This window comes from Lynx canadensis, chromosome A1 (assembly GCF_007474595.2).
Source record: "Lynx canadensis isolate LIC74 chromosome A1, mLynCan4.pri.v2, whole genome shotgun sequence".
Taxonomy (NCBI): domain Eukaryota; kingdom Metazoa; phylum Chordata; class Mammalia; order Carnivora; family Felidae; genus Lynx; species Lynx canadensis.
In genome coordinates, this window is record NC_044303.2 from 174,390,819 (window position 1) to 174,405,137 (window position 14,319).

Consider the following 14,319-nt stretch of genomic DNA (forward strand, 5'->3'; position numbering starts at 1 on the left):
CTCAAGGACTTTGCATTTGCAGTGCCCTCTGCCTGGAACACTCTCCTTGGGTCCTTATGTGGCTGGCCCCTTTTGACACTTAGATCTCAGTACATGTGTGCTATATCCTCAATGAAGACCTAAACATATTATGTTTTCTTCAAAGCACTTATCACTAGATGATGTTATCTTGTTTACCTGTTTATTTTTGTATTTCCCTACTCTGCATTCTGTGAGGATAACAGAGGCCACGGTGGCTTCAGCCACCAACCAGTCCTCAGTGATGAGAACTGTGCTGGGCACGAAGTACAGGGTCTGTAAATATTTGGCCCAGGCCACATCCTTAGAGCAGGGCCTAATGGACTGGGGTGGGGGTGGGAGGTTTATGAGAGTAAAGCCATGGAAACTAAATGGGAAATTAAGCTACTGCCTGTAGGATATAGAGGGATGATCTTTAATTAGAGCATCTCAAATCAAAAGATACAAGAAGGACCACATCAGTTTTGGGTGATGGGGGAAAAGAGTGCTGATGACAGGTGATCTTTAAAGCAGAGATATTTTATTGCTCATTTTAAAGCCCCATGCCCATAAAAAATTACATGATTTGTGAACTGCGAATGAGTTCAAACAACACCTCAGTTGGCAGAATGGGAAAGGGAGGAAAAGCAGGACACCTATTTACAGATGGTTTAAATAACCCAGATGCATTTAAATTGTCCCCACAATCTTAGGCTCTGATTCAGAAAGGAGGAGCATGTTTCTCAGAGGACAGAGTGTGGGTTCCACTGAACCGGGTGCTGCAGTTACCATCTGGACACCTTGGGGTCCTGATGGCTGTGAACTTAGAGATGGTGGAGCTACCATACTGGCCAGGTAACGCCTCTGATTACAATGAGGGGCCAGTGTTGCTGTTACACACAATGGAGGCAGGAGGAGTATGTCCAGTGCCCAGGGGATTCACTAGAACATCTCATGGTAGGTACTTCCATACCCAGTGATAATAGAAAGTAAGCAATTTTAACAGCTACAACTTGACAAGGGAAAGGCACCTAAAGGCTCAGACCCTTCAGAAATGAAAGTCTGGGTTAGTCCACTGGAGAGCAATCTGGCCAGCTGAAGTATAAGCCAAGAGTGAGGGAATCTAGAATGAGTAATGGAGGAAAAAGATGCTATGATTATCACTTACAGGCTTGAGACCAGCTGCAGCTTCAGAGAACTGTAGCTTATCTCCCTAACGTACTTGCCTTCAGTCTTTACAGAGACTCTGGCTGTAAAAGAGGGACTTTTGTAAGTGATTGGATTTGCACCGTCTTGGAAGGAGTGAAGGCATTTTGTCCCCACAATGGCAGAGAACCCATATTATAGTATGGGACTGGACATGATGAGGGGAAGGAGCAGCACTGCCCAGTACAAGGAGGGTTACTGTGTCGAACTTCATAGGTTTTACCTCAGAACTTTTGAACTCTCATCTATCTCCAAGGCTCTTGGCCTTTTGTTTCTCTTTAGCCACTTCTGTGGTGACCAACGCTATGTGGATTCTATCTAGCCAACACCCTGGTGACCATCTTACTCAGACACGATCCCACAGCACCTCACCTCACACATGCACCACAAGCGTCCTGTCTCCTATCCAAAGCCTGCCTATTGCTAGTGAAGCATGAAACACCATAGGCCAGCACAGTGCCCATACATGCATAACTCAGAAGTGCAAAGGAATGGAGCAAAACCCTGACAAATAAGATATGGGATCCACCAAATAAAAGCCCATTTCCGGGGAGCCTGGGTGGCTCAGTTGGTTAAGTGTCCAACTTCAGCTCAGGTCATGATCTTGCGGTTCATGAGTTCAAGCCCTGCGTCAGGCTCTGCGCTAACAGCTCAGAATCTGGATCCTGCTTTGGATTCTGTGTCTCCCTCTCTCTCTGTTCCTCCCCCACTTGCACTCTGTCTCGCTGTCTCTCTCTCTCTCTCAAAAATAAAGAAAGAATAAAAAAAAATTTTAAGGCCCATTTCCTGCCCTATGTTGAGCTATTCTGAGACGCAATCGTTCATATGCTTTCTCTGAGGACAAACCCCACGAATGGAACAACACACTTGCTACCAAGCAGCAGCCAGGCCCTTGTATTTGCCCTCCATCTTTCCCTGCCCCACTCCCCTGTTCTGTCATGCCATGCTGTGTTCCCTGGGATTGCACTGCCTGGTAAAGTACAAACAAGTAAGCTTTTGATTCAGGGAGGCCATGTTTTCTATGCAACCTGGGCTATGAGACTATGTATCAAGTTGGTGGCTCAACTACAGAGAAAAGAACAATTTCAAGTGAATTTAAATCACAGTAATTTGCCTATATATTCCTTATAGGTTGGGTTCTAAGAACAGAAAGAATAGTGAAGAAACCTTAAATGATACTCAGTAATTACAGTGTCGATAATAATATATTTTTTAAGATTTTATTTTTTTAAGTAATCTCCACACCCAGCATGGGGCTCAAACTCACAACCCTAAGATCAAGAACTGCATGCTCTACCAAATGAGATAGCGAGGCACCCCTCAGTAATAATATTGATGTTATTATTTAAAAGATTTTTCAGTGAAAGGGAAAATACATCTAAATTAGAAGAGATTAAGAGAAAACATTAAATTTGAATTAGAAATTATTTGGGGTGCCTGGATGGCTCAGTAGGTAGAGTGTGTCACTCTTGATCTCAGAGTTGTGGGTTGGAGCACATTGGGTGCAGAGATTACTTAAAAATAAAATCTTCAGAAGTACCTGGGTGGCTCAGTCAGTTAAGCATCCAAATCTTGATTTTGGCTCAGGTCATGATCTTGTGGTTCATGAGTTCGAGCCCCACATCGGGCTCTGCACTGACAGTGAAGAGCCTGCTTGAAACTCTCTCTCTCTCTCTCTCTCTCTCTCTCTCTCTCTCTCTCTCTCTCTCCACCTCTCCCCTGTACTCTCTCTCTCTTTCTCAAAATAAATAAATAAACTTAAAAAAATAAAATCTTTAGGGGCACCTGGCTGGCTCAGTTATTTGAGCATCCAGTTCTTGATTTCAGCTCAGGTCATGATCCCAAGATCGTGGGATTGAGCCCCACATTGGGCTCCGTGCTGAGCATGGAGCCTGCTGAAAATTCTCTTTCATTCTTTCCTTCTGCCCCTCTCCCTCCCTCTCTCTCTCTCAAAAAAAATGTAAATTAAATAACATAAATAAAATCTTAAAAAAAGAAATATTAGTAAGAACACAATGCATTTTTCTCTTTAAAAAAGAAAATGTATTTCCTAGTTCTGTTGACCAAAGAGGTCTATAAGAAGTACTTAACTACTGACGGGCCCAGACAATGGTTTCTGCATATCATTTCCCACTAGAAGTTTGTAGAACCCTTTGAAGAAATGACTGATTCAAGTCTGGGACAGGAAATTTACAGAATGAGCCAGGAATACCTTGCTGTACCAAAAAGCAAAGAAGGTATCAAATTATTACAAGGGCCCAAAGATGGGAAAATTTAAGCATCAAGAAGTCCAGGTATCAGATATGTTTATTATCTTTATTGTCTTGAGGGTTTCTTAAATGAACACACATGTCAAAATTTATCAACTTGGAAACTTTACATATGTGAAGTTTATTGCATGTCAATCATACCTAAATAAAGGTATCTACTTAAAAAGTACAATGCCTACAATAAGTTGGAACACATCAAATATCTATAAATACAGGAGTTCATTATGATCCCTCCCCCCAAAAAATAAGCAACCAACCCAACAACAACAGCAACTCACAACCAAATAGCTCATTAATCACTTTTGGAGACTGTCAGCATATCAACTCATTTTTTTTTTCTGAAAGCTGGCAGTTAAGAGAAGTAATCAAGCATTTACTTGTCCTCTATGAACCCTACCTCTAGGTAACCAAACTGATAATGAGTGAAAGTTCTTTAAAAATTTCCAGCTAATGACAAAATTTTCCAGGTGAAAATTTTCACCTTACACCTGTCATAATAGCTAAAATTAAAAAAAAAATACACACCAACAAGAAATACAAGTGTTGGTGAGAATGTGGAGAAAAAAGAACTCTCTTGCACTGTTGGTGGGAATCCAACCTGGTGCATCCACTGTGGAAAATAGTATGCAGTTTCCTCAAAAAGTTAAAAATAAAACTATCCTACAATCCAGTTGCTGCTGTTGTTGGGTTGTTTTTTGTTGTGGGGTTTTTTTTGGTATCATAATGAACCCCTATATTTATACATATTCAATATGCTTCAATTCATTGTAGGCATTATACTTTTTAAGTACATACCTTTATTTAGGTATAATTGACATGCACTAAACTTCACATGTGTAAACCCAGTAATCACACTGCTGGGTATCTACCTTCAAAATACAAAAACATTAATTCAAAGTGATACATACACCCCTATGTTTATAGCAGCATTATTTACAATAGCCAAATTATGGAAGCAGCCCAAGTGTCCATCGGCAGATGAATGGATAAAGAAGATGTGGCATATATATATGCCATTATATATGCATATATATACTCAGTCATAAAATGGAATATTACTCAGCTATAAAAAAGAGTGAAATCTTGTCATGTGCAATGACATGGATGCGTCTAGACAGTGTAATGCTAAGCAAAATAAGTCAGTCAGAGAAAGACACCACATGATTCCACTATGTGGAATTTAAGAAACAAAACAAATGAGCAAAGGGAAAAAAGAGAGAGAGGGAGAGACAAACCAAGAAATAGACTCTCAACTATAGAGAACAAACGGATGGTTACCAGAGGGGAGGTGGGTGGGGGGATGGGTAAAAGAGATTAAGGGGGGGGGGGGCGCCTGGGTGGCTCAGTCGGTTAAGCGTCCGACTTCAGCCAGGTCACGATCTCGCTGTCTGTGAGTTCGAGCCCCGCGTCGGGCTCTGGGCTGATGGCTCAGAGCCTGGAGCCTGCTTCTGATTCTGTGTCTCCCTCTCTCTCTGCCCCTCCCCCGTTCATGCTGTGTCTCTCTCTGTCTCAAAAATAAATAAAACGTTAAAAAAAAATTTTTTTTTTTTTAAAAGAGATGACAGGGTTTAAAGAGTGTACACATCATGATGAGCACTGGGTGAGGTATGGAATTGTTGAATCACTATATTTTACACGTGAAACTAATCCAACGCTGTATGTTAACTACATTGGAATTAAAATAAAAACTTAATAAAAATTTTCCAGCTAGTACAGAGATACTGAGAGAAATAAGACTGCCACAATTTTTAAACCTCAAATAAAATAATTGACTTAGATGAAGATCACAAAGGTTGCTAAAACCTGGGGTGAAAAGCTGATCTGGAACTTTATTATTGATGGATCAGGCTGACAACACCTAAATCTGCTGATCAATTTTTTTTTTAACGTTTATTTGTTACTGAGAGAGAGAGAGACACAGAGCATGAGCAGGGGAGCGGCTGAGAGATGGAGAGACACAGAATCTGAAGCAGGCTCCAGGCTTTGAGATGTCAGCACAGGGCCTGACGTGGGGCTCGAACCCACAAACTGTGAGATCATGACCTGAGACGAAGTCGGACGCTTAACCGACTGAGCCACCCAGGCGCCCCAATTTTAATGTCACTAAGGGCAACTAAACATGACATGATGCAAGTGAATTTCCCAACATTATATATGAAATAGCCTTAAAAAAAAATTCATGGCGAATCTGATCAAGCCTCTAAATCAGGGTTTCAACTTGGGCATTAGTGACATTTTAAGTTGGATAATTCTATTTTTGTGAAGGCTGTTCTGTGCATTGTAAGATGTCTAGCACATTCCTGGCTTCTACCCATGATGTTAGTAGCACCTATGCAAGTTGTGACAATAAGAAAGGTCTCTGGATATTGCCATATGGTCCCTCGGTTGGAGGGAATGGAAATTGACCTCAGTTGAAGTGGGACTATATTTGAGGGCAGTAAAGAAGCTGAAAGTCAGGAGAATAAGAAAGGCAGTTGCAAATCTTAGAGAAGAAAATGTCAACTCAGTACTCAGGTATAAGGAGAGAGTTCCAGCACAGGCAGATGCTTTAGTTGGACATCCCTGCAGCCTTCATGTGGCCTTTGAGGCTCTGAATTTTCTAGGCAGAAACAGACAATTCAGAAACAAAGACAGATGCCATAGGAAAATTGTGAGATTCCAAGATCAGCAGCTGTGGTGGAAAAATTCACCTTCTCTGCCCCCCTGTGCCCCATCTAGCACCAGCCAGGATGCGCCAAGGGTGCCAGGATCTCAGAATGCTCTCTCCATCTTTGGGAATGTGTGTTTCATTGTCAACCAGAAAGTCTTCCACTAACCCCTTTAGAGAAGAAAACTTTGCTCAAAAAAATGTCTCTGTCTAGTTTCAGCAACTCCATTGACTCCCACAGAAGCACATCCTCTAATGACAATTAACTCTTCCTTTAATAAGCAATGATATTAATCCTCTATGGACACATTTGGTTTTTTCTTTAAAAAAAAAAAAGACTTAAGAGATGTCTACTTTTCTACACTGACCACGAAGGAGTTTTAGGATTCAAAATTACTCTCCCACTGTAAATAACTTGAAAACTGGACAAAATATGTGCTAGCATTGTTTTTAGATATTGACAAGAGAGCACAGAACTGTGATCCCTGGAAGAAGAGAAACAAACAAGTTAAGCCCTATGATTTTCACACTTTCTACCTAAAGGAATTTCTAAACTGCTGAGTAGGAAAGGGGAACTCAAACAGAGCCCGTTGGTCTCAAGAGTCAAGGGGACAGAGATAAGAGTTTGGGGAGGTTGAAGTAGCTAGGATTTATAGGGCACAGTACCGGAAAGGAGGGAGATAGGTAGAGAAAGTATTCCAGAATATGCAGAGAAGTTGGCCTTGAATCTTTAGCTAAATAACAATCTGCTTGTGATGATGTGATCTTATATATAAAAAACCCTAAAGTTACACACACACACACACTGTTAGAACTAATAAATGAATTCAACAAAGTAGCAGGATACAAAGTCAACACACAAGTTTCAGTTGTATTTCTTTACACTAACAATGAACAATCTGAAAAAGATATTAAGAAAACAGTTCCACTTATAATAGCATCAAAAAAGAATAAAATACCTGGGAATTAACTTAACCAAGAAAGTGAAAGACTTGTACAATGAAAAATACAAAACATTGCTGGGGCGCCTGGGTGTCTCAGTTGGTTAAGCATCCAACTCTTGATTTAAGCTCAGGTCATGATCTCAAGGCTTCGTGGGATATTTGCTGATATTAATATTGTCAAAATTTTTTTAAATTTTGAGACAGACCGAAACAGCCTGAGTGGGGCAGGGGCAGAGAGAGAGAATCCCAAGCAGGCTCTGCGCTGCCAGCACAGAACCCTACGCGGGGCTCGAACTCAGGAAACCTCGAGATCATGACCTGGGCTGAAACCAAGCGTCGGACACTTAACCGACTGAGCCACCCCCTCACGCTGATTTGAAGCCTGGCAACTTGGGCCCAATTTACAGGGCACTAAGTATATAATTGGAAAAGAGTGAAGGTGCCTCATTTCAAAACTGAATTCCAAGATCTAAGTCAGACAAAATCAACCCACATTTCTGCTAAGGGTTTATTCAAAGAGGTGAGCTACTGCTCTCTGGCAGCTAGCCAGCCAAGTTGGCCTATTGCCCTGGGTACTGAACACAGCTTTGTTTCTGGATTTAGGGTCAGGCTTATTTTCCAATTGTTAGGCACGACTGTGAGTGCGTGGGAGACTGTGGACTCCAAGGTGCCCTTGCCAGGTAGCCAAGCCATTTAAACCAGTGAATCCGTGTTCACCTAGTGCTTCCACCTTTGCCTCATCTCTGCAGGTGCTCTACAGGTTTGCACTAATTCACAGCTCTCCACCTTCCTCCTTCCCTCTCCGGGGTGACCGGACAACTCCTGGTGGTCATTGCTTCCCAGGAGAAGTGAGGATAAAGTTGGAAAAACTCAACCAGATCTAGAGCAGAGTGCCAAAACACAGTTGGGGGAGGCTTCAGCGAGCCAGAAAGGGAAAATCACTTTAAACATAAAGTCACATTTAATGGATGGCGAAAGATACCAGGCAAGCACTGATCATAAGCAAGCTGGAATGGCTATATTAATATCAGACCAAACAGATTTCAGAATAAGGAGTATTACCAACAACAAGAAAGATCTTATCATCACAGTAAAAGATTAAATTTATGAGAAGATCTTACAATCTGAACTGTATATGTACCTAATAACAGTCTCAAAATACTGAGAAAGCAAAAATTGGTAGAACTGAAAGGAGGAAAAGACAAATCCACAATTACTGTTGGCCATTCCTTCTCTCTCAGTAATCAACAGAACAACTATAAAGCAAATCAGTAGGGATACAGAAGACAAACACTACCCACCACCTTGACTTAAATAATATAAAATACTGCACCTCAAAAGTGCAGAACACATATTTTTTTATTTTTTTTTTAAATTTTTTTTTTTCAACGTTTATTTTTGGGACAGAGAGAGACAGAGCATGAACGGGCGAGGGGCAGAGAGAGAGGGAGACACAGAATCGGAAACAGGCTCCAGGCTCTGAGCCATCAGCCCAGAGCCCGACGCGGGGCTCGAACTCACGGACCGCGAGATCGCGACCCGGCTGAAGTCAGACGCTTAACCGACTGCGCCACCCAGGCGCCCCCATATTTTTTTAAAGCACACATGATAGACTCTATGCTGGGTCATAAAACAAGCCTCATAAAACCTCAAATTATTAAAATTATGTAAAATATATGCACTGTAAAGCTCTCAAATATTTGTAAATTAAACAACACACTTCTAAATGACTAAGTCAAAGAAAAATTCATCAGGGAAATTAAAACTCACTTTCACTTAAATTAAAATTAAAATATTTCAATTAAAATACATATATCTAAGTTTGTGAGATGCACCTGCAGTTTGACAGTTTTAGCATTCATGTTTGAGTCTACAATCCATTTCAAGATAATTTACATGTGCAATGTGAGATGAGGATTGAAGTTCATTTTTTTCTATATGATATCCACTTGTTCAAGTTTTATAGGTCACCAATAAGAAAACAGTACAGAGGCGCCTGGGTCGCTCAGTCAGTTAAGCAACTGACTTCAGGTCACGATGTCGCATTCCGTGGGTTTGAGCCCCGCGTCGTGCTCTGTGCTGCCAGCTCAGAGCCTGGAGTCCGCTTTGAATTCTGTGTCTCCCTCTCTCTCTGCTCCTCCCCCACTTGCAGTCTGTCTCTCTCTCAAAAATAAATAAACATTAAAAAATATTTTTTTTAAAAAAAAAACTATGTAAATTATATGTCACTTCTCAAACTTTCACCTATTCATTCATTATAGCATCTATCGATTTTTGCATGATTCAGGTATTGTGATAGTTGCCAAATGATAATTTTCTAGCATTGTCATTCCTTATACATTTATTAGTTGGCTTTCTACTACAAAGAAAACGTTTGTTTGTTTCAGTCTACATGGGTTCACAGACTCTTATTTTATCCCATGGACTGTGACACTTTGCTATCATTATTTCTTTTAGTGCTCAAATGGTCCAAGATTGGATCAGCGGGAGCCCCTTCAAGCTGGCTCCTGGTTTTTATCTCCTCATCATCTTTCTTACTTTCTGGCACAACAAAATGTTCTAGGCTTAAGAATAAGCCATTTCTAGGGGTGCCTGGGTGACTCAGTCGGTAAGCGTCTGACTTCAGCTCAGGTCATGATCTCGTGGTTCGTGAGTTCAAGCCCCGCATTGGGCTCTAGGCTGACAGCTCAGAGCCTGGAGTCAGCTTCGGATTCTGTGTCTCCCTCTCTCTCTGCTCCTCCCCCACTCACACTCTGTCTCTCTCTCAAAAATAAATAAACATTAAAAAAAAAAAAAAGAATAAGCCATTTCTAGGGATGCCTGGATGGCTCAATTGGTTAAACATACAACTCTTGATTTTAGCTTAGGTCACAGTCTCACAGTTCGTGAGTTCAAGCTCCGCATCGGGCTCCACACTGACAGTGCGGAGCCTGCTTGGGATTCTTTCTCTCTTTCTCTCTCTGCCTCTCCCATGCTCCCTCTCTCTCTCAGAATAAATAAACTTAAAAAATATTTATTAAAAAAAAAAAAAGAAGCCATCTCAACAAGTACTCCTGGTACCTTTGAGTGGAAGATGAAGAAACCAAGATTTGTGTGCCAGGTTTGATCATCATAATGGCTACAATTTCTTCTCCTCCTCCACCTTCATTTTTATCTTCTTTTTTACACAACCACAGAACTATTATAACATCAAAAAAGTTTCTCCCCAAATTCCTCAATGTCAGCTGTTTGCTAGTGGGTATTCAAATTTTCCCAATTGTCCCATGAGTATCTTTTTATTGTGCGTTTGCTCACTTAGGATCCAAACAAGGTCAACACATTGCAAATATATACAGCACATGTACAAATGTGGAGGTGATAACAAAGTACAATAATGAAATTTTAATTGTTTAACGTAGTAAATGCCATGGGGCCCACCCCCAGACTCAATACTTATCAGCATTTGGCCCAACTTGTTTCATCCACACCCCTTCCACTGTCCTGTGCTTTAATTCTTTTTAAAGCAAAGTTCACATGTCTTATCAATCCATCCATAAGTACTTCTCTAAAAGAGAAGGAATTCTTTTCTCTCTTTCAATAGAACCACAATATGGTTATTACAGCTTAAAAAAATTTAACAATATCAATATCAGCAAATATCCAGTCAATAGTCAAATTTTCATGATTGCCTTATAAATTTTTTTGCAGTTGGCTTATTAGAATCAGGATCCAAACAATGCCTCCACATTGCATTTATTTATGCTTAAGTCTGTTTGAAAAATCAATTTTATGAGGTCAAATTTATAATTGATAAAGTACATCTGGGTTAAGTGTACAACTCCCTGAGTTTTGACAGATATGTATACCTATGTAACTACCAGCACACTCCAGATATGAAACATATCCGTTACCCTAAAAAATGCTCTTGTGCCCCTTCTCAGTCAATTTACAACCCCTTGCCCAGGCAGCTACTGCCTTCTGTTACCACAGATTACTTTTTTAAAAAAAATATATTTATTTATTTTTGGCAGAGCGCAAGTAGGGGAGGTGGATTCTTGGACGCTCAACTGACTGAGCCACACAGGCACCCCAAAATTTGCATAGTCTTAATATACCTATCCACAGGATCTTTATTAATTATAAAAGGAAAAATAGTTTTGCAGTGGAGAAACCTGACAGATACTACCTTAACCAAATGATCAATGTTAATATCACCAGTACCTGGACAAAAGCACATAATGTGCTTCCTGATATGATGCACTGAGAAGTCAGGATCACATCCACGCTAATCCTGCCAAAAATGTTGAAGCTGACTCTAACCATGAAGAAACATAAGACAACTGAAGTTGAAGGACCAAATAGCTGGCTAGTAATCTTCAAGACATCAGCGTCATGAAAGGCAAAGAGAGGAACTGTTCCAGATTAAAATAGATCAAACAGATAACAATGCAATGCATAATCTGAGATTTTCTTTTCCTCTATTATCGAGGCATTTGGTAAAATCTAAGTTATGTCAATTAGATAATGGTATTATATCAATATTAATATCTGGATTTTTATAATTATAATGTGGTTATGTAAATAGATGTCCTTATTTTTAGGAAAACAATGAAATATTTAGGGATAAAGGGGGCATCAGCTCTGCAATTTACTCTCCAATAGTAGGGGGAAGCAAAAAGGATAAAGGTAATGTGATGAAATGTTATCATTTGGGGAATCTTGATGAGAGGCAGGTGGGAATTATTTACAACTTTCCGTAAGTCTGAAATTATGTCAAAGTAAAAAGTTGGAAAAAGGGGGGAAAAAAAGCCTTGAAAGTCAAACCAACCAATCCAAACAAAACAAAAAAGAAATTATTCGTGGGAATGTAAAATGCTGCAACTGCTATGGAAACCATTATGGCAGTTCCTTAAAAAATTAAAATCGGGGTACCTGGCTGGCTCAGTCAGCAGAGGATGTGATTCTTGATCTATTCTTATGTTCACTTGAAAATTTCTCTTAAAAAAAGTTTTAAGAATTTCTCCACTTTAGACTTCATAAATTGAAATTTAGATTCTGTGAGATTGTCTCATATGTTTGCTCAACTTTATTGATTTCTTTTGACTTTTATTGAGTTTCACAATTGAGTGGAGAATTAGAAAAGTAGGGCTGTCTTAAAAAGTCTACAAAGATGTGCATGGGGGCATCAAGGTACCGGGAATCTCCGGCACATAAAAATGCTACATGGTTCAAAATATGACTTTAGTAATGATTTTTGGGACGCTTGTTTGGCTCAGTAGGTTAAGCGTCTGTTTTCAGCTCAGGTCATGATCTCACAGTTCATGGGACCAAGCCCCGGGGTGCGTAGGCTGCTTGGGATTCTCTCTCTCCCTCTCTCTCTCTGCCCCTCCTCCCCGCTCTCAAAATACATAAACTTTTTTTTAAAAAAGAAAGGGAAAAAAGTCTTAAAAATAATGATTTTTAGGGGCGCCTGGGTGGCTCGGTTGGTTGAGCAGCCGACTTTGGCTCAGGTCACGATCTCACAGTCCGTGAGTTCGAGCTCCGCATCGGGCTCTGTGCTGACAGCTCGGAGCCTGGAGCCTGTTTCGGATTCTGTGTCTCCCTCTCTCTGACCCTCCCCCGTTCATGCTCTGTCTCTCTCTGTCTCAAAAATAAATAAACGTTAAAAAAAAATTAAAAAAAATAATGATTTTTAATATTAATGTAGAACAAGGAAGGGTAAGGTACAAGATTATTCTGTTGCAGAATAATCTAGACCAGTAACTCATGTAACTGTAAGCATGGAGCTAAAGGCTGCTGGCGGCTAAATTAGGAGGGTCAAGAAGGAGGGAGGAAGCTCTGCATTGGATTTTGCACATGAATATGCTATGTAGTGTTGCCTACATTACTGACTGAGGTCTCTAGGAATCAAATAAGAATAGTCTGCTGAGGTCACAATGGACACAATGTTCATAGCTCTTCTCTAGCCACAAAACCTGCAGTGGACATTTATGGCTGGTTTGTTAAACTAGCAAACTTTCTAGGTCTTCACAGCACCTGAGCCTGGGGTTAGGGGAACAATAGACATATGACTGTGTGCTTGGATTGGGTTGTGCAGGAATGTAAGTTTTTTTTCTTTTTTACACTCCTTATAAACAACTATATTCTCATTATACGATTGAGGCCTACATCGAAATATTACTGAGGGAGAGAGAAATTCCCCTTCACCCTAACTCTGCTTCTACTCACCACCCATTAGGGAACCACTACTCACAGTTTAGGGCGCGTCTTTTCTTTCTGTTTTCCAATTCATAGTTGACTTTCAAGTGTCAAATCAGAAAGAGAAAAATCCCAATGTCCAAATCTGATGGTGGTTCTCTGAGTCTCCCAGGGAGAGTTTTAAAGGTGTTTATATGTTTAATGTTTAAATGTCAGAGCACCTCACATGTGATGCTGTGATGGGCCATTTATCATCTATTGGTCTCATAGACTGTAATCTCTCCTTGGCCAAAGCTGGCTTTTTCTGCCACATTTTGGTGCCCTGGTGCTTGGCCAAGTGCTGGCAGGGAGGAGGCAGAGACTGTTTATTGAGGGTGGAGGGTTGGACCAGTGGCAGGACGCCTGGATAAATTAGGTCTGCCGTTCTTAGGCAGTTTCATACTTAAGGGACATTTAAGGGACCCAGCCTGTAAAGTAGAGGCCCAGTCAGGTCACCCAAACTCTGGCAGTCTGAGCTGAAGCCGCCTTAAATGAAGAGAGATGCATAAGATATGTACTTTAGCAACAAGGCTTAGTGGGGAATGCTCTGGACTTGCAGGAAGGATGCAAGAGGCGGTGGGACATAGGGTCTACCTCTCCAAGCCTCCTTTTCCTCCTCTTATAGAGCGGGACTCTCATAATAATGGGATTCATAATATCTGCCCAGTTTAGGCGAAGAATCCGCAGAATGACTCAGGAGGAAGGTCTGCGCAGCCACTACCCCCTCCCCCACGCCCCCCGCCCCGGTGCTCCCCAGGCCGGGGTTGCCTGCCTGAGATGGATAAATAGGTCTTTCTCAGACCAGTTCATACTGAAGAACATTTAAGGGGCCAGGTCCCTAAGTAGGGGCCCAGCCGGGCGACGCAAATTCTGGAGGTCGGAGCTGTTCATACCCCGGCCGCTTTGCCCGGTCCGCTTGCCTCTAGACCGGCCGGGCGCTGTGCCTCGTCTTGGTGTCCCCGCAAAGAGCAATGCCAGCCGGGAGCGGGAGCGCTGCCGGGGCCTCCTGGCCCCTGGGGCTGCGCCACCGTCCTGCTGC